Here is a 19857-nt window from a genome sequence, read left to right as displayed (position 1 = left end):
CGTACTCTAGTTTTGATCTGATTAGTGTTTTGTATAGAAGAAGTTTTAAAGAAGACGGGGCTGAAAAAAAGTTTCGATGTAAATAACCTAGCATGCCGTTTGCCTTGTTAATAATGTATTCGATGTGTTTCGTCCAAGTTAAATTGTTGGTAATATGAACACCTAAGTACTTGTAAGAGGAAACGATTTCAGTTGGTGTATTGTTCAGGTAATATATAGGCATACAACTAGTAGTTCTCGATACACGCATTACTTTACATTTAGTGACATTAAGTTCCATTAACCATTCTTTGCACCAGTTGCTTACACTAGTTAGGTCTGATTGGAGAGAGTAGGAGTCGTTGTCAGCAGTTATTTCCCAAAAAATTACGCAGTCGTCGGCAAACAAATGAACATTAGAGGATATAAGAGAAGGCAGATCGTTAATTTAAATAAGAAACAAAAGAGGTCCAAGAACAGATTCCTGGGGGACACCAGAGGAAACCTGGCTGAGTGAAGAGTTATGATTATTAGGTGAAACAAATTGCGAGCGATATTTAAGGAAACATAGAATCCTCTTCATTATGGTGTCATCAAGTTGGAGTTCGCTTAGTTTGTGTAGTAGCAGCTCGTGGCATACCTTGTCAAAGGCTTTGGAAAAGTCTAAATAAACACAGTCAGCTTTTGATGATTGGTCTAAAATGCGATGTAGCTTGTGAGTAAAAGATATTAACTGTGTTTCGCATGAGAGCGATTTGCGAAAACCGTGCTGTGCAGATGTAAAAAACGAATTTGATTCAAGGAAATTGACTAGATGTGAGAATATGATATGTTCCAGGAATTTACAGCAGGTACTAGTTAAAGATATAGGGCGGTAATTTGCGGGGAATGTTTTTTGGCCAGATTTGAAGAGTGGAACCACCTTACCTATTTTCAATTGTATGGGTAGCGTAGATGTGTCAAGTGATTGCTGGAATATTTTTGTTAAAATAATAGAACTAAATGAACTTGTATTCTTCAAAAACTTCGAGTCTAATAAATCGTAACCTGGAGAAGACTGGTATTAAGTCCAGCAATCAACTTAGCCACACCTGGCGCTTTGATACAGATGGAGGACATTGCAGGAAAATTATATGTCTGCACGCTAGGAGCATTAGTTGTGGAAGGAACAGAAAAGTTTGTCGTGAATGTATGACTGAGCACAGCCGCACAATCACCCAAGGAAATGGAATTGCCCGATGCGTCTTCTAAGTAAATACTGTTATCATGTGGCGGATTTATGACTTTCCAAAACTTTCTAACGTTATTATTAAGCATGGATGGCAAGGTTTGGGATAAAAATGAAGATTTAGCAGCTTTTAGTGCAGATATGTAAGCGTTCGATGCTAATCTGTAAGCTTCCCATCAGGAATCAGTTGGTGATTTCCTGGCAGAACGATAAAGGCGCTTCTTACAGTTAGACAGCCTTTTCAAGTGGGCGTTGTCCACGGGGCGCGAAGATTACACGTGATAGTGCGTTTCGGTATGAATTTTTCTGTTAGATCATAAACTTTACACGCAAATATGTCCCAGTTAGTTTGAACAGAATGATCATCGAAGTTTGCCAAAAAAGTATCAAGAAAGATGGATAACTCGTGATTAATAGCCTGAAAGTTCACTTTTTTGTAGTCACGAATTACTTTTTTGTTGTTTGAAACTTTTGGGAATGATGCATTAAAAGAAAAACTGAGAAGAGAATGATCGCTGATTCCGGGCAAGTACGTTATGTCGGAAGTAAAATCGAGTAGCGTAGTTAGGATTAAGTCAAGAGTGTTAGCTGCGTGAGATGATATTCTAGTAGAATGATCTACTAATTGCGTTAAAGAAAAGATAGAGCAAAAGTTAAAAAACTCAGAAGCTTGTGTCGAAAAAGGAGAAATGGAAGCTGGTTGTGTAGTTCAATTTATGTTCGGAAAGTTAAAGTCGCCGAGTAAAAATAAGGGATAACTGGGGAAACGTGTTACGATGTGGTTCATAACGTCGTGGAGTTCGTTAACAAATGTTGAGGACGATGAAGGGGAACGATAGCATGCGCCTAGGACGATTTTTTGATGGCCAATAGTGAGCAAAGCCCAGATAGTTTCAAGAGTGGTGGTAATGTGTATGCAAGAAGAAGATATGTTTTTGGATATCGCTAACAGAACACCGCAATCCCGATGCGCAGTTCGATCACAACGATAAATTGCAAAATGACTCGCTTGATTAAAAATTTCTTAGTCCTGCACATGCGCACGGAGCCACGTTTCGGTTAGCACAATTATTTGTGCGTCGCAGGTATCTATTGCGGAAGATAAAGAATCATAATTGTTAAGAAGGCTTCTTATGTTTGTGAACAGAACAGAGATCTTTGGGTTAGATTTAGGGCCTCTACCCCTCGCGCGTTCCTAGGAAGGGACACGTGCCTGGATGTTACTTTCGAAACCTCGACCAGGCCGTTCTACATGTTTGATACTAACCTGTCCAGCGTTAGTATCAAACATGTAGCATTTTTTGTTAACATATAGCTTGTTGTAACGTAAGTTAAATTGGGGGGATTCTGGCAGACTTCTTGCGAAATCAGTGAGCTTTTTTCGGATGATGCGCGTAGCGGGCGAGAAGTCTTCGCTCATGCCTATGTCTTTTATTTTAAATTGGGAGCGTGCAGACAATATTTTATCTTTAGTTTTGATGTCGCTAAACTTTACAATGATGGGACGGCATCGGTTTTGCGAAAAGTAGCCTAGTCGTTGTGCGCGATGAATCGAGTTTGGCGAAAATGACCCTATGACGGACGTAATTTCAGTGACCACCTTTGCTTCAGTTTCTTCCCAAGATTCTTTGACATCTGGAAACCCATGAAAAATTAAATTGTCACGTCGAGACCTATCTTCAAGCTCGTCCAGGCGAGCCTGTAACAAGCTGTTTTGAGCAGTAGTTTCTGATACCTTACTACGCATGCTTGATAGCTCACTTTTGAAATTTTCAACAATCTTGGATTTGTTTTCTAGTTCATTTAGTCTTTTTAGTATTCCGGTTACTTTCGTCTCGACGTCCTTTTGACCGTTTTTTATAGCTTTTACGTCAGCAGCTAGATCAGCGTGATTCTTCGAACTTTGAACAGAACGCGCATGAACGTCTTTAAGGAGCTGAAATAGCACACTCATTTGTTCAGTGGGGTTCTTGGGTAGCGTTTCAAGTTGCAATAGCGCTTCAGAACGCGTTGTTGGCCCACGATTAGCTTCAATATCCCCGCAACACAATAATAGGAAGGCAGTGGAAAAGCAGTCACAAATGATATCAAACAAAACCCGTGGGCACGGGAACAGCAAAAGGCAGGTATTATTCGATTTTTTAGCATAAAGAGAATATTTTCTACACACCTGCATTGGAAAAACACGCAGATCAGGCATCATGCTTGATGCGCTGCTCCCGTGCCCACTGAGGAACAGGTTGGTCCGCAAGCTGCTTTTGTGGTTTCCGGAGAGCGATGTCATTGTCGATGCTTTTGGTAGATGATGGTCGAGCTTCGCCGATGAAGTTGCATTGAAGAATATGCCACTGCTTGTGGTTTTGACGCCAAAGGAATGCACCTGCCAGAGCAGATGCAAACACGCCGAGTCAGAAGAGACAGCCGGTAACCAGACCATCAACAGCGCAAGCGCAGCCTGCATTGGAAAACACGCAGATCAGGCATCATGCTTGATGCGCTGCTTTAATAGGATATCAATATCATGTGCGTTTAAAATAAAGCAATATTCATACCCTTGTTTCCTCTATGGCTTTATGCCAGGGGTGCATGCAATGCCCCTGTACTACTTAGCGATGTATGAAACAGAGCAAAGAAAAACACTTTCTTCTCTACAGTATAAGTACGTCCCAAAAACAAGTATGGATTTAGGGACTAATTGCTAATTGGGTTATTTGAACAAAGAACAGAGTATACATATGTCGTTATTTCAACACGAAAGGAGATAAAACCAGACACCAAGGTTACAAGCAGTGTTGCACCTACGCTGTCCTCAATGTAGCTATTTCCTTTTGTTATGATCTATATACCAGTCACTACTTAGCGTGTTTTCAAGCAAAGCATTCTTAAGACTCATAATAGAGCAAAAATATGACGCATCAACTTAGTGCGATGTGTGCTGGATCACGGTAGTCAAGTGTGTCAATTATTAGGCTGCATTTGTATAGACATCTTAGCCATGAATATATGATCATCACTATATAAAAAAATAGATGTGGTGATAATTACAGACGCAGCATGTGTGTCCCATTGCCTTCTCTTTATTTCATCATTAGCACTGTTATTCCCCCCTAAAAACTAGTATTCAATACTACACCTGCATGCCCTGTGCATGCGCCATGAAGTACATTCCAAAGAAGTGCTTCACAAAAACTCTGGGAGTCACTCCTTTCAAAGATATGTACGCAACTTTTGCCGAACTGTTATAAAAGCATATGCAAGCAATTCTATATATATCTATAAAGCTGAACAGAAAGAAAATGTGTTTGAAATGCTAGGTATTTGTATGGTAAAAAACCTTGAATATACATTTCAGAAAGAATCAGATTTGCAGAGAACTGCAGTAGGACTGTTTAGTTAGTACTGCAGATGACTTAAAGTATGGTCACATACCTCTTAACATGTACTGTGCACATACATGTGCATCGTCACTGCACAACAAAAGGTATTACAGTTGATGAATCAGGAAACCAAATTTTTTGTAATAATTGCAGCTACATAAACTGCATGCTCAGTGCACATTGGGTTCTCTCGAGAGAACCGAATACGCACTTTGCACCCGGAAATATTGTAGCAAAACGAACTTGTACTGCAAATGAAACAAGTTGTGCAAGGAATACGTGCAGGCGATAATTATAACAGCATGATGTAAAACCACTGTGACAATCACAACTGTATTAGTTATAACAGCCGAGTTTATTGTATGACTTATTTTTATGGTTGATTTTTCCAGTGGGTACGTGTAGAAGTTGTAAGTCGTTGAAGAAGATTTGGTTGTATACAGTAGCGGTGATATTCCACGCTCGCTCATTTATTTTTATATGATCGATATACCCATGAAAAATTGATCGGTGCAAGCAGTGCCATAATGTTTGAGAAACCTTTAGATTGTTTTAGAATATTTAGAATGCAGAAATGGTTTAAATACTAGCCTCCTTACAACAAATTCTTCACATTGAAGAAACAAACATGGTTTTCCTGCAAACATAACATCAAAATGGGGGTGAGAGCAGTCTACGTACAACGGCTGGGCTTTAAGTATTTCGCTATTTCACGCCTTTGAACTCTGGAGGGATTTTACAAAAAAAGTGCAGCCGAGTGGTGACAAAAAATGCCACCATCTCAGCAGTAAGTAGTTGAGCATGCTCAGCACATCCGACACACTCTTGTGGTTTGGATGTGACAAGCCAAATTACATCCGTGATACTTTCATGATGTAGTTCTTGTGCACTGAAGCAGCCTGTAAAAAGATTCTCCAGGTTTTGTATGAAGTATGAGTAGAAATTCTGACGGATACAAAAGGCCGCCATTATCCTTCAGCTGTATAAATTGAGCAGCATAAAGGTTTTGGAGCTCTTTTTTGTGTGCAAGCAGGACCTTCTTACATGCGTCACAACTGGTTTTGGCCAAGAACTTTCTTGCCACATATCCAGCGACATGAAAAGTTAAGCATTGGTCACTTTTTGCAGATATGCAGGCAACATGATCTGGTGCACTTTTTTCCTACTCGTTCACTGCAAGTTCAGCACTACAAAGATCACCATTAGGAATGAGCTGGTCTAACAAAAACTGTTTGTTGTGCTCATCCTCATCTATGGCGTCAGTCCCAAGCAAAGCAGTCAACATACCTGGCTCAGCATTTCCATTTGGGACAGACTTGGCAAGGCTATAAAAACTCAAACAAGAAACTGTTATCAAAAATTGCTGGGGAGTGGGTGTGTGTTAACGCCTGATGCTTGCCTTGAAATGCCAAAAAAGTTTTCAAGCGGGTCCTGGCTCAGCTTTGACGTCATCATGAACTCAAGTTGCTGACTCAGGTAGTCTAGCAGCGACAATACACTTGCAACAGTGACCTTCAATACAACTGTCGTAGAGGCCGACAAGAAGCCACCACGGCCAACTGTATGAACCTCCCACTCAACGAGGTGAGCTAGAAATGACAGCAACTCGTCCACGGCAGCGGAGTCCGGACGCAGAGCCTTGGCCGGAAATCGAGATGACATTATCTCAATGAGGTCCCTCATCATGCTGAACCATATAAAGCATGTAATGAGATTTTAAAACAGTGAGCCGAGATGCTGGTTGCTTCATTTTAAATAAAAGGTAAATCACGAACAACAAAATGTAATGAACGCTGCTAATACCATGTCAGCACTTAAAGCATTCATCTTACCCGAAAAACGTCAAGACGGGCTGGATAGTCCCACACATGGTCTCTATGTCATTTTTGTAGAGCCGCGGGCCCTTTAGCACAGCGTCACTGAAAAGCTGGTAGGCAAAGGTCACCCTTTGGCATATTCAGCCCATCACGGCACGCCATATTCCGCGCTCTGAAGGTGAATGGCTCAATTGTGACCCTTCAGGCCCAAGTTGTTGGGCTGAATATGCCGTGTCGTGATAGCAGGCATGGCCTGAAGGGTCAAATTCGAGCCTCTTTAAAGGGATGAAGTGATACCTGCACGGAAAAACAAAATATTTCATTAGATGCTGCACAACTACTACTTTAACTTTGCTTTGAAAGATTTCACTTCAAAACATGCTCGTCACATTAACAGAATAAATTTCTGCACTTACTGGCTCTGTTTGTGTGTTTAAGCCTGACTTGAGCAACCCATTTCTGACGCATTTAACAAGATGTGGTAAGTCAGAAACGAAATGAAGTGACCGCTTGTTTTCTACAGGATGTTGAACTTTACATTTTGTGCTGTTCACAGTCACATCAATACCCATCGTGGCCCACATGTTACGGTTCCAGGCTGCACCATCGCATGTGATAAAGTCTACAAATAGCCCAGCTTTTTCTGCTAAAATAACTGCCTCCATCATCACTTTCGAAAGGAGATTTACTTTCATGTTGCTCTGTGCGGCAAAAGAAGCAAGTATTTCTGTCCATTTGCCATTGAACGGAACAAACATTATAACCATGCTATGGTCTGTCACTTTGTGCTTGGCAGTGGGAGGAGTAAACGGACCCATATCAACGAAGCCTTCTATATGGCCTGACGATGACACTGAGAGATTCTCGGAAAGCTTCATCTTATCAACGATGAGACCCCCATGCCTTTTGAAGGCATCCACAGTAGATGTTTTCTCCTTCAGCACGCTCATTACCTTTGCATTGAAGCCAAATCTTGTCCTGTAAGGCCTCATATATTTCTGCAGAGTCACCTTGCTCGGCAAGACAAGAATGGTTTGCCTACGCATATCTTCATACAGCTTAGGTCCTTTCATACGCATGATCAGACATTCCAAAACCCATTCCTTCGAGTATCTCTAGCCTCTAATGCTTTTCCTTTTTGCGCCCTTGAACATGTGCAGAGCTCCTTCTTGCTGCTTCTGAGGCAGTTCTTTAATTAGGCCGAGAAAATATTCATTGCTCAGCTTAAAGCTTTCTTCTTTTATAGCTCGGATTTGGCCTGCCAGTGTACAGAAGCGTGAAGCACTTCGCTTTGCCTTCTGATTGGCTACTGGAAGTCTGTGGGACCAATTATCTGCGAAACTTTTTTCTTCAGCTTGCACTTCCGGGCCAAGAGCGCTTTTCGCAGGTAGCGACAATGAATGCAGATGCCGCCTGCAAACTGTAAAGCACAGAAGGAGCTATTTACTAAAATGTAGCCAAGTGCAAGACAGCCTAAAAGACAATAAGTTATTAGAGCAAACAAACCAACCAAGAATGAATGGTAGATCAATTAGGAACGCGTTTTTAAAGTCTCTGTCCAGCAATTTTTTTAAATATTATTCACTTTAATTACGAAGAATGTGATACAGCTGGCTGAACCTCAGGTTAGGAATAAATTAAGATGCTTTGTTAGCCACAACAGGAAATACTCTTCTTAATTAAAAAGTAAAGCTATTACATACCTTTAGCTGTCATCACTCCAAGGCATTTCTTGCTGAACACACCATCATTTGCGGGAGTAAGCGTGCTTTTCATCTTGTCAGTCAGGCTCTGAGCAGTGTCTTGATAAGCGTCTCTACTCATTGCACCTGTACAAAGCAATGCAGAGTCTACTATTTGAAAAAATGTTTCTTGCTTCAAGAAGGAAACTAATTTTTCCGTACTTCTTCTCTCTGCCATTAACATAGCAGCTTGCCAGAATGTCATTGTGCTGATCTAAGGTGAAGCTCATCACTTTCTCATGGAAAATACCAAAAGGACCCTTTCTTGTGTGTGTCGTGGCAAACACTAGGACATCCACGTCTGGTGTAATAAGTTTCGTCCACAACCTTGGAACATGTAGTGAGTCGGCCAGGGCCTGCAGATCAGTTGGTACAACTGAATTCACTTCGTCGTTTTCGAAGGCCCTTGCATTCGGGTGGACATTTTGGTCTTCGGACAGGCTCGCTTCCTGCTCATCGCGGCGAGACAACCGCCCTTTCTTCGCCGATTCAGACGAGGGAACGCCGCGACGCTTTCTCTCTAATCTTGGCTTCACAAGTACTTTTGAAAGGTATGCAGGTAGGTCAGGTAAGAGCGTCGGCACCGCACCTGCTGCAAGAGCAGGCCTTCCCCGGGAGATTCGCACTTCGTTACCGCCGATAATATGTACGTAATCGCGAATAACAAAATGCTCAGCAAAGTGCTTTTCGCACACCGCAGGTGTCTCGGCTAGAGGCTTGTCCTTCCCTTTGAGGTTGCGCTCCTAATCCTTCCGGTGATCTTCTTCTTTTGGCCCCGAACACAACAAAATTTGTCGTCCATTTTCCACGTGATGGCCGGGGTAGCCTGTACGACAACCCGCAGCGAAGCAATGCGTGTTCGACTTTCTCTTCTTATTATCCATTGGGATATAGGGTGCTTAATCGACTCCGAGCACACAAAATATGATAAAAAAGAACCACCACAACACAAATATGCACCCACAGCGGCCACTCGCGAGTTGTGATGTGCCAAGCTTTGCACGTGCTGCGCTCAGTCAGTCCAGTTTTGTCCTCGGGCTAGCGACAGCAGCGCCGCACGCGACCAGCAGCTTTTTTGATCACAGCGGCTCCCATGGGTGCCCGCTTCACTCTTGCCACTACAAACCTTCAAGAACACTGTAGCCCCACGCCGAGAGACCCTGACAACAGTTAACCAAAAGCCACAGCACGCCAGACGCAAAAAATATGCACAGAGAACCAGATTGAACTCTGCAGAGAACCTCAGGTTGCCTGACCCACCATTCTCCAAAAGCCATAGCTTTGCACGGATCCAAGCCAAGTTGGGTGAAAATAGCGTTTGTGCTATTTTCACCAGGTCGTAGCAGTAGGGAGTTTTAGAATAGTGAACCGCGAGCCCTTGCGGTGCGGTCGCTGCTGCTGCTCATGCGTCGTACGCAAGTCGGCGTTCGCGTTTGTGGACCGCACGCGAAAAATCCGCAATTGCGTGCGGTAATGGCGGCCCGCATGTGGCCCGCAAGCACTGGTTTCGAGGCTACGAGTGGTGATGGCGGCCCGCATACACGACCTTATTTATTTTACTGACCTGCCCAGCGAGCGAAGCGCCAGCACGCCCTTTCTGGTATTGTTGCTGTAGGCTTATGCCACAGGAGCGAAAGAGAGACACGCCTGAACGATAACCGATGCCAGCCCGGAACGTGAGCCGTGGCTTCACGTGCCACGGCCTAGCGCCTTCTTTATTTTCTTCTGTCGCCATCGCGCGCTCTCCGGTTTGCGCGCCGCCCGAATGAGGGCGCTACTGCCCCCCCCCCCCCCCCCCCCGTGTAGACTGGAAGTCGGAATGTGACATGCCGTTTGTGGTATTCCAACGGAAGATCAGTCGTAGATGAGAGGCTTTCTAGGGCGGTCTCCAGGTACGCCGGCTTGAGTCGGTCCAAGCTGACTGTCTCTTCACGGCCGTTCTGAAGTAGAGTGGCAGTTTTGGGGTTGCGGTGAAGGACGCGGAATGGTCCGTCGTAGGCTGGTGTCAAAGGTGGTCTGACCGCGTCGTGGCGCACGAAAACATGAGTTGCAGTGGCCAGATCAGGGTGGGCGAATATGGTCTTGTGTTCGGAAGGTCTGGGTGGAGTGGGCCGGAGGTCTTGAACGCAGTCGAGGAGGCGTTGTAGGAACTGCTGTGGCTGGTCTGGTAGCTTCGTTGACGTGAAGAAGTCTCCCGGAAGCCGTAGGGAAGTGCCATACACCAGCTCTGCTGTTGAGCACTGCAGGTCTGCCCGGATGACAGCTCGTAAACCTAAGAGCACCAGTGGCAAGGCATCAACCCAGGTGGCTCTATTGAGGCGGGTAGTCAAAGCGGTCTTCAGTTGTCGGTGAAGGCGTTCCACCATGCCGTTGGCGCAGGGATGATAAGCCGTGGTACGGCAATGTCTGGCTCCGAGGATGCGATTAAGGCAAGTAAACAGCGAAGACTCAAACTGACGTCCACGGTCTGTTGTCATGGTGCCAGGACAGCCAAAACGGGATACACACGTAGAAATGAAAACGCGGGCGACTGTCTCGGCTGTGATATCTTGAATTGGAACAGCCTCTGGCCAGCATGTGAAGCGACCGACCATGGTCAATATATAACGGTACCCCTGAGACACTGGTAGAGGGCCCACAATGTCTAGATGAACATGGTCGAAACGACGGTTGGGTGGAAGGAAAGGTCGGCGTCTTAGTATGACGGGAGACCTTTGTCATCTGGCAGGGCAGGCACATGCGCGTCCAAGCGCGCACATCACCGTTGATTCCGGGCCAGACATAGCGCTGGGTGAGAAGACGGTGAGTAGCCCGAATGCATGGGTGACAGATGTCGTGTAAGGAGTGGAAAACGGTGCGTCGTAATGAAGCGGGAATGAAAGGGCGGGGAAGGTCAGCTGAGACATCGCACCACAAGCGCTCAGATGATAATGGATGAGGCACCAGGCGTAGTCGGAGAGAACGGGGGTTCTCCCGAAAAGCGGCAAGCTCTTTATCATCCTGCTGTGCCGAGGAGAATGAGGCCCAGTCGATGGTTAACGGCGGAGAGTCAACCGCGGCTATACGAGAAAGGGCATCTGCGGCGGTGTTGTCAGCTCCTTTCACCTGGCGGATGTCAGTCGTGAACTCCGATATATAAGGCAGATGGCGGAGTTCACGGGGCACGTACTTGGATGAGTTAGTGCGGAAAACATACGCCAGTGGCTTATGGTCAGTCAGCACGTAAAACGAGCATCCTTCCAGGAAATGCCGAAAGTGCTGTATTGCAGCGTAGATGGCTAGTAGTTCCCGGCCAAAGACGCTGTAGCGGGTCTCAGCAGGAAGTAGCTTCCGAGAGTAAAACGACAAGGGTCTCCACTCGGAGTTAATGCACTGCTGTAAGACGGCTCCGACGGCCACGCTGGATGCGTCCACCATCAACCGAGTAGGGGCGTTGCTGCGTGAATGAATGAGAAGCACAGCGTTAGCGACCGCTTGCTTAGCAGCAGCAAAGGCGGCCTGGGCCTCTGACGACCAAGGAATGGCGGAGGACGGGCCGGTGGTCGACCGAAGGAGGTCGGTGAGCGGTCGTAGCAGTTCGGCACAGTGTGGCATGAAGCGCCTGGAAAAATTCACAAGCCCCGGAAATTGGCGTAATTGGCGCAGTGTTGTAGGCTGAGGATAATCCTGAATTGCTTTAACGTGGGACCGGAGAGGGCGTATTCCTTTGGATGATATGTGATGGCCCAAGAACACGAGCTCAGATGCGCCGAAAGTACACTTAGAGGCGTTCACAACGAGGCCGTACTGCTGAAGACGTTGGAACAGAGCGCGTAGATGGTGCTCATGATCTTCAGGTGTGCGGCTGGCGATGAAGACATCGTCAAGGTACGCAAACACAGTAGGAAGACCCCGTGTGACCTCAGAAATGAACTGCTGGAAAGTTTGAGCCGAATTGTGGAGTCCAAAAGGCATCCGCACGTATTTAAACAACCCAAAGGGCGTCGTGATGGCGGTCTTAGGTATGTCGGCGGGCTCGACAGGAATTTGGTGGTACGCCTTAACAAGGTCCACTTTGCTGAAAATTGTGCAGCCGTCGAGGCGCGATGTAAAATCCTGGATGTGGGGTAGAGGATAGCTGTCGTGGAGAGTCTTGGCGTTCAACGCTCGATAGTCCCCCCAAGGACGCCAGTCACCAGGATCACGCTTTGGCGCCAAATGCAGCGGGGAAGTGCAAGCGCTTGACGACGGGCGGATAATGCCGAGCTGCAGCATGTGGTCAAACTCCCGTTTAGCAATAGCTAGGCGGTCTCCAAACAGGCGGCGTGGTCGAGGGGCTGCCGGTGGACCCCGGGTGACGATGTGGTGTGTCACCGTATGTTTAGGCGGCTGAGTGAGATTGCACGGTTTAGTTAGCTCCGGGAAACTCGCCAAGATTTTTTCGAACGGTGAGGAAGGTATCAGCATGCGGATGGCCATTGGAGCGATGTCGGACAGGACTCCCGAGATGGAGAGACGAGTCTGACCATCTATGAGGCGGCGCCGCCGTACGCTGACGTCCAAGTCGAAGTATGAGAGGAAGTCCGAGCCGATGATCGGTTGAACCACGTCTGCGATGACGAAAACCCACCGGAAAATGCAGCGAAGGCCGAAGTCGAGGGTGAGAGATTGGAGCCCATACGTTGCTATAGACGAGGCGTTGGCAGCACGAAGCACTTGCCCCTGTGACTTTGAACGATCAGCCTTAGTCGGGGGCACAACAATTTCCGCGCCCGTATCTATAAGGAACCTGGCGCCCGATAGCTGATCCGTGACCATGAAAAGGCGGCTGGGACGAGAAGGAAGATCACACGCCGCCGTCAGTGATCCCGGCAGGCGTTTCCCTGCCACGAACATGGGGGTGTACACTTCGTGGCTCGGTGCCGGAAACGCCGGTGGTACCAGCAGAGGGGTGGAGGGCTGGGACTCCGAGCATCTCGTGTGCGTGGAAGAGCTCGACGACCGGAGCGAGGCGAACGAGTCTCCTGTAGGGGGCTCTGGAGTGCGGCAATGGAGGCGGCGAGTTCGTCGATGCGGGCTTCAAGGCGTGAAATCGCTGTGTCTGCTGGTGGTAAGACAGCGTTGACAGATGGGGAGGTCGCTTCATGTGCCTGATCGGCGAGTTCCGCCAGGCTACCCACCGACTACCCACCGTACACTTGGCGGCGTTGTTAAGACACGTTCCTGCGTGCGTCAGCACGTCTATCTATACCGGCACGTCAGACGCCGCTCAACTTTGAGGTCTGTGTTGCGTCGACCCCAACGTCCAAACCCGCACTGCCGACCCTTTGCCGACGTGAGCAGCATGACCTCGCGACACACGGTCCACTCTCGGCCTGTCCGACCAGGTCATCGTGAGACCCGCTTGTCGGCGACCACAGCGACCCGGCACTTCCTTCTTCGTCCCTTGCGCTTCTCCCAGAGTCGCCCACCGGAGACACACTGCTTACCGATGGCCCATAACCGTTGACAACCTGGACTTGCCAAATGCACACTTCATGGATTGTCATTCCTGTATATAGCATTTGTCGCTCTCTTTCTTTTTTCACATGCCTTCATATCGCGCGAAGCGCTAGTGGGGGAGCCCTGTAGTGCCATCATCACCATCATCATTTCTCAATCACCGCGCCGCGCCTCTCGCGCAGCTGATGCCAGCTCGAGCTGCGCGAGGATTAGAACAAGCTAGCGCACTTGGCGGTTCGGACGTGGACAGCCGACAGCGGCTCCACTTCAGGCGTGGAATAAAGTGGCGAGAGAACGACTCGACCACGTTGGCCGCCATCTCGTCTTTCTCTCTCGCTACATTGCCTACCGCTATGCGCCCTGTGGCGCTGCAACTTACCTCGTCCGCACCGGTTGCTGGCGGCCAAAACATGGGTCGCTGCGCTTTTTTTTCGTCTGCTTGCGTGACGCTGAGAGAAAAGCAGCAATGTTTACGCGTGCATACACTCTGGACAATCAAAATGAATAAAAACCTCTTTTTGAATAAACTTAAAGTTATAATGACGATCTTTCGCTAGCTTCTGCTCGTGGCGAGCTGCGACAGAAGCGTGCACCAGGTCGGTGCAGTTTGTGCACCAGCGAAGCGAGGTTTCTTGGTGCAAATTAACCGTCACGATGGTGGTGTGCTACGTGCTTTTCTGCGAATCAAGGCAAGGGAAGACTCCTGATGTGACTTTTCATGAGTTTCCACTGACCAAGGCTCAGGAAAAATGGATCGAGGTGATTTCAGTGTTGTAAAAGAATACCCGTCTCTAAAGGAGTGAGTTGCTGGGCTGGTTGGTGTTGCATGACAGACTGAGACACATGTTAGCGCAAAAAATAATAATAAACCGACAACTTCAGGAAAGTAAACAACGACGCACTATACTCACTCCTGTTTATTAGCTAAAAAAGAAGGAAAGACAACATGAGTGCACATATGGAAACCATGTCACTACATGTGGTTGTGCAACTAGGTTTGCAAACACACCCATTGTGTGAAGAATTAGCGTTGAATAAGTGATTTTAGGCGCTGTTTCGTTTCAAAACCGTTGCAGAGTGTCTATCATTGATTATTCATGTACCTGCGATCTACATTTGACATTTGAGACGAAGGCATTTATGCGCAAAATTGTCTGTATTGGGTTGTTTTCTATGCGCGCCGGATGCCGCGGACACTGTCAAGTGTCATGATCTTTGCCCTTTCTTGCCGAGACAGTAAATGGAAGCCAGCTGAGTGTAATATAGTGGCAACAAGTCTACCATTGTATATACATATAGCTGGTATCATGAGTTGAAAAAACATTTGGTGGTCAGCGCTTTTTACAAACTGTCTAGACGTCATTCTTTCTTGTTTTGCACGCTGATACATGTGTTTGTACCTGATTTGTTACTCTATGTGAACATAATGCACTGAAATGTCAACTAAAATGCAAAAGAAGATTCTCAAAGTCATATGAAATAAAATGATTCAAGATAGCCCACACATTTACTCAATGCGTAATGAAACGTTTCTCTAACCGGCGGCAACCAATGCATTCACCGGCGCTCAGCTGGGGTAACCTGAGCGCTCCCTAGGCGGCGAAGTTCGGAATCCGAGCCGGCGCAGGCAGCTCCGTAGACTACCGCCAGCTAGGCAGGTCAGGAGTATAGTAGGTGCCCGCATGTGGCCCACAAGCGCTGCTTTTGAGGCTACGGTGTCGCTGCGATCGTGCGTTGCAGATCGCAGTAGGGCAAACGCTATTTTAAAACTCATATGGTGCACGCTGCGCCCGCAACGCCCGCAGCACTTGCAAACGGTATTCTAAAGCTCCCTATTGTAAAACTCATATGGCGCCCGCTACGCCCACAACGCCCGCAGCGCTTGCAAACGGTATTCTAAATCTTTCTAGTCTCTCCGACCGCCGTCTGAGAGACCGTTCGAAAGGAACCGGATGAATTGAAATGGCTGCTAGGTGGCGTGGATTGGATTGAAATGAGGATTGAAATTTAGGGTCGGGCAAGGTTGTGCAAGGTCGGTTGGTGAAGGAGCAGCGCGCAACGAGATACACGTTTCTCTTCAGTTCTTTCTGTTTGTGAACCCCATTATTATTTTTTCCCTCCTAATCAATATTTAGCGTTGCGAGCATTGTAGGTGTGAGACAAGGGCAACATTGTAGTAACGTTGACCACGTGAACGGGGTACGCGGCTGTATTGAAGAAGTTCGGGGCACCCGGTTAGTCGTTAAACAGCTAGAGCCGAACACGAAGGGGACCTAGTGAGAGGCTATTAGCGAAATCAAACACGTATGTGTGTGGTGTAGGCGGCAGTTTCAAACAGTTGTTGAGGTAGGAAAGTTAACGGAGGCGGCTGGATAGCGGGATTAGGGTTGAACGTAGGGCTGTCGGGCGCTCGGTCCGATGGTCGGGCGGGCGATGGCTAAGAAGGCTAGGAAAACTACGAGCGAGAGTGACCTGGTGCAGTGCGAAGAATGCAAGTGCTAGTGCTACTGAAATGAGGCAGCATTTACGAGTTTGGCCAAGGCACAGGCGAGCTTCGTGTGAAGGCTGTGTGAGGCACTGAAGGCGGCCGTGCAGCGCACGGAGACTAGCATCGAGGGGCTTCAGGGGGAGCTTAGGGCGGAACGGGAGCAGAGGATAGAGCTCCCAAAACAGCTCGGAGCGTCGCGTGGACGGGAGGAGGCTACCGCCAGCCTGTTACAGATAATGAAGGGCGACCTTCGAAAAGAACGGGAAGGGCGGACCGAGCTCGAGGAGCGGGTAAAGGAGCTGATGGCGCTTTGCCCTGGCCCCGAGCGGTGTGAGCCGGAAGGCATGGTTAGCGGAGAAGGTGACAGGCGGGAAGGAACAGATAAGATGGGTGGTCAGGGGGCCGCAGTGTCTGGCCACAGCACAGAGGCCCCGAGAACATACAGCTCGGTGGCGCGGCAATCTTCGAGCAGGGCGGGAACACAGGACAGACGACAGAGAGAGAGAGAGACAGGTGAAGGAAACAGGGGCGCCACCACAAGCAGGAAGCCAGTCATTGGAGCGTAGAAGGGTCGTTGTGGTGGGGGGACTTTAACGTGGCCAGGGTTAGGGATGGCGTCTTCAAGACAGTGAAGGAAGATGGGAGGGTGAGGGTAGAGGCCCAGTCAGGGAAGGGCATGATGGATGCACTAGCCAAAGCTCAGGAGGTTGTGGAGGACAGCACAGAGGGTGAAAATCTTGTCATTATTCATGCTGGGCTCAATGTTGTGTTGAAGGGCAAGGATAAGAACCTTCAAAAACAGTTAAAGTAAGGGATGCGTAAGTTCCGAGAAGCTTCTGGGAGTGTGTATGTGACCATATGCACAGTTCCAGAGGTCTGGGGCAGTCTCGTGGGATTGAAAGGAGGGTAGTGGAGGCCAAATATGTGATCAAGGGTATGAGCCGGCAACTCGGATACAGCGCCATGGAGGTGAACCAAGACGTGTACGAGCACGGCGCTCGCCCTTTTGCACAGGATGGCATTCACTACAGTGGTGCGATGGGCAGGTGGGTTGGTAATAGGATGGGTCGTCAAGCCACAGCTTTTTTAGGGGGGCCCAGAGCTCAGAGGCCAACAGTGTAGCCGAAGACGGTTCTAAAGGGGCACAAATATTTAAGCCATACAGAGCCCATGGGAGAGAAAATTGACGTAAGCAAAAGGGCCGAGCTAAGTCAGACATAGGCAATATTAAAATGCAGGGTGGCGGGAATATAAAAAGTGGGAAGAGATATTTGATTGATTGATTTCTGTGGTTTAACGTCCCAAAACCACCGTATATTTATGAGAGACGCCATAGTGGAGGGCTCCGGAAATTTCTACCACCTGGGGTTCTTTAACGTGCACCCAAATCTTCGTACACGGGCCTACAACATTTCCGCCTCCATAGGAAATGCAGCCGCCACCGCCGGGATTTGAACCCGCGACCTACGGGTCAGCAGCCGAGTACCTTAGCCACAAGACCACCGTGGTGGGGCGGAAGTGGGAAGAGGTAGAAGAGCAGTTAAAGCAGGAGGAACTGATGGTATATAGGGTTGTGGAGACACATCTTCGGGACATGGAGCAACCACCATGCAATCCGAACTACGTATGGGAATTTTGTAATGGAACAGAAGTTAGCTGAAGGGGTGGTGGTATTAGGGCATTCATTCATAAATACACAGACTGGCAAAGGGTCAAGCAGGATGTCAAGGAATATTTGTGGCTAAAAGGGAAAGTGGCAGGGCAAATGACACACCTTGGTTTGGTGTACTTGTGGACGGGAGCAAAGGCCAAAGATGAAAACTAGGCAATAGTCGAGTGTATATCAAAAGACGTTGAAAAATGAGAAGGAGACTGCGAGATAATTATACTAGGAGATATGAATGCGCACATAGATGATATAAACGGGTAAACTGACTCAACAGGCAAAATAATCCTAAATATGCGTGAAAGGCACAATTTGATCACTTGCAACAGTACTGAAAAGTGTGAAGGGCAAATAACGTGGGAGGTAGGAAGGCTGCAGTCGACTATAAATTACGCACTGATGTCACATAGGATTTATGATAAACTCAGGGGAATGCAAATAGCCGATGGTGCGACGAACTTGTCCCTATCATCAGATGCCAGTGAGCCAGTGGCCTTTCCACAGAGAGGAAAGTGTTGTGTGCGCTGCCATTTTTCAACACCGGTTGCTTCTTAAAGAGGGTTGGCCGCGAGGAGCACATCGGCATGTCTCGGCCGCCCGTGGGCAACATTATCCACGATGTGACGCAGGCCATCATTACCGTGGCTGCTAGGAAAGAGCTGGTGGACTTCCCACTGATAACAGCTGCAAAGGATGAGGCAAAAGCGGTGTTGATGCTACGAGTTGGCATCCCAGGTGTGCTGACGTGTGTTGATGGCACGTTGGTCACCATTCGCAAGTCAGAGGGATTCAGACTGACCGACACGGTGAGATTCATGTTCAGAAAGGGCTATTATGCCCTGATGCCCTGAACGTCATGACAGTAAGTACCATTAGAATCCTTTCTTACTCGCCCATCGGAGCAATTGTTCAGTTGTGACGCCAAAGCTGGAAAACGTAAAAATGCAACGAATAAAAAAAAACCTGCAGGGAACTGGGTGCGAGCAGGTGGTGGCTCGCAAGGCCTCGGTTATAATAAGTGGCAAGTGTTTTGTGCGTGAGCCAGTTGCCGTTTTCATACTGGCGTGCATGCGCAATTGAGTTGTGCATTTTGGAGGTAATCGGTCTTATGGGCAGCAGACGTAGCAGAATTATATACATGACTGGGAAGTATTTCCAACACGAAAGTGTTTACAATCACAATCGCATGAGCTGGTTTCAGCATTTGCTAGTGTTCTTTCCCAAGAGCAACGCGTGGGTTTTTACTTATCGATCATTCAGTGGAAGTCATAGCCATGTGTACAGCAGAGGAGAGGTCATTGCCCCCCATCCCTCCTCCTCAGTGTGCTACACCCTGTGTTTCCTTCTAAGTGGAGCTTCTTGTACCAATGACTGCACTAGTACGCAATGTTTCCTGCGTATGCGTAGAAAAAAGAGATTGATTTTGAGTATAAATGCAGTACTATTTTATATCGCTCCTCATTGCAGGTGTGCAACGCATGGCTGCGCATCCTTGTCATGTACCCATGATTCCCAGGTTCGTGCCACGACTCCTAGGTGTGGGAACACAATCGACTGCGTGCACGCCTAGCTGCACATCTACAGCCTGGCGAATATGTGCTTGGTAATTATTAATGTGTTTTAATTGGGCCAGATCACCCAGATTTTATGTTTCTATCGTAGGAGACACAGGGCATCCCCTTGAGGCATGGCTCCTAATTCTAATCCTTGGTAGTTAACGGCGCAACACTTCCGAATGCCGATACAACAAGTAGCATGCATACATGCGCAATGTTGTGGAAAGATGTATTGCAGTGTGGAAGAGCAACTTAAGCTGCTTGCAGCACTTTCGAACGATACTCTACAACCCCGATCGGTCAGCGCGAATAATCTATGCTTGCGTTGCTTTCCACAACATTGCGTTGCATGCAGGCGACTCGACCTTGGACGAGTATGTTGTGGACATGCCACCAGCTGAGGATGACGATGGGGAGCCAAGGGAGAGCCATATGATCACACCTCGCAACGTGCTGCTCAGAGACAGCAGCAGCGCAGTGCTGTCTTGGGCCTTTTTTGAAGTACACAGGAACAGTGAGTTTT

This window comes from Rhipicephalus microplus, unplaced genomic scaffold, assembly GCF_043290135.1.
Source record: "Rhipicephalus microplus isolate Deutch F79 unplaced genomic scaffold, USDA_Rmic scaffold_12, whole genome shotgun sequence".
In the NCBI taxonomy this organism is placed as follows: Eukaryota; Metazoa; Arthropoda; class Arachnida; order Ixodida; family Ixodidae; genus Rhipicephalus; species Rhipicephalus microplus.
The sequence above is the reverse complement of the archived record's forward strand: the minus strand, read 5'-3'. Positions refer to the sequence as shown.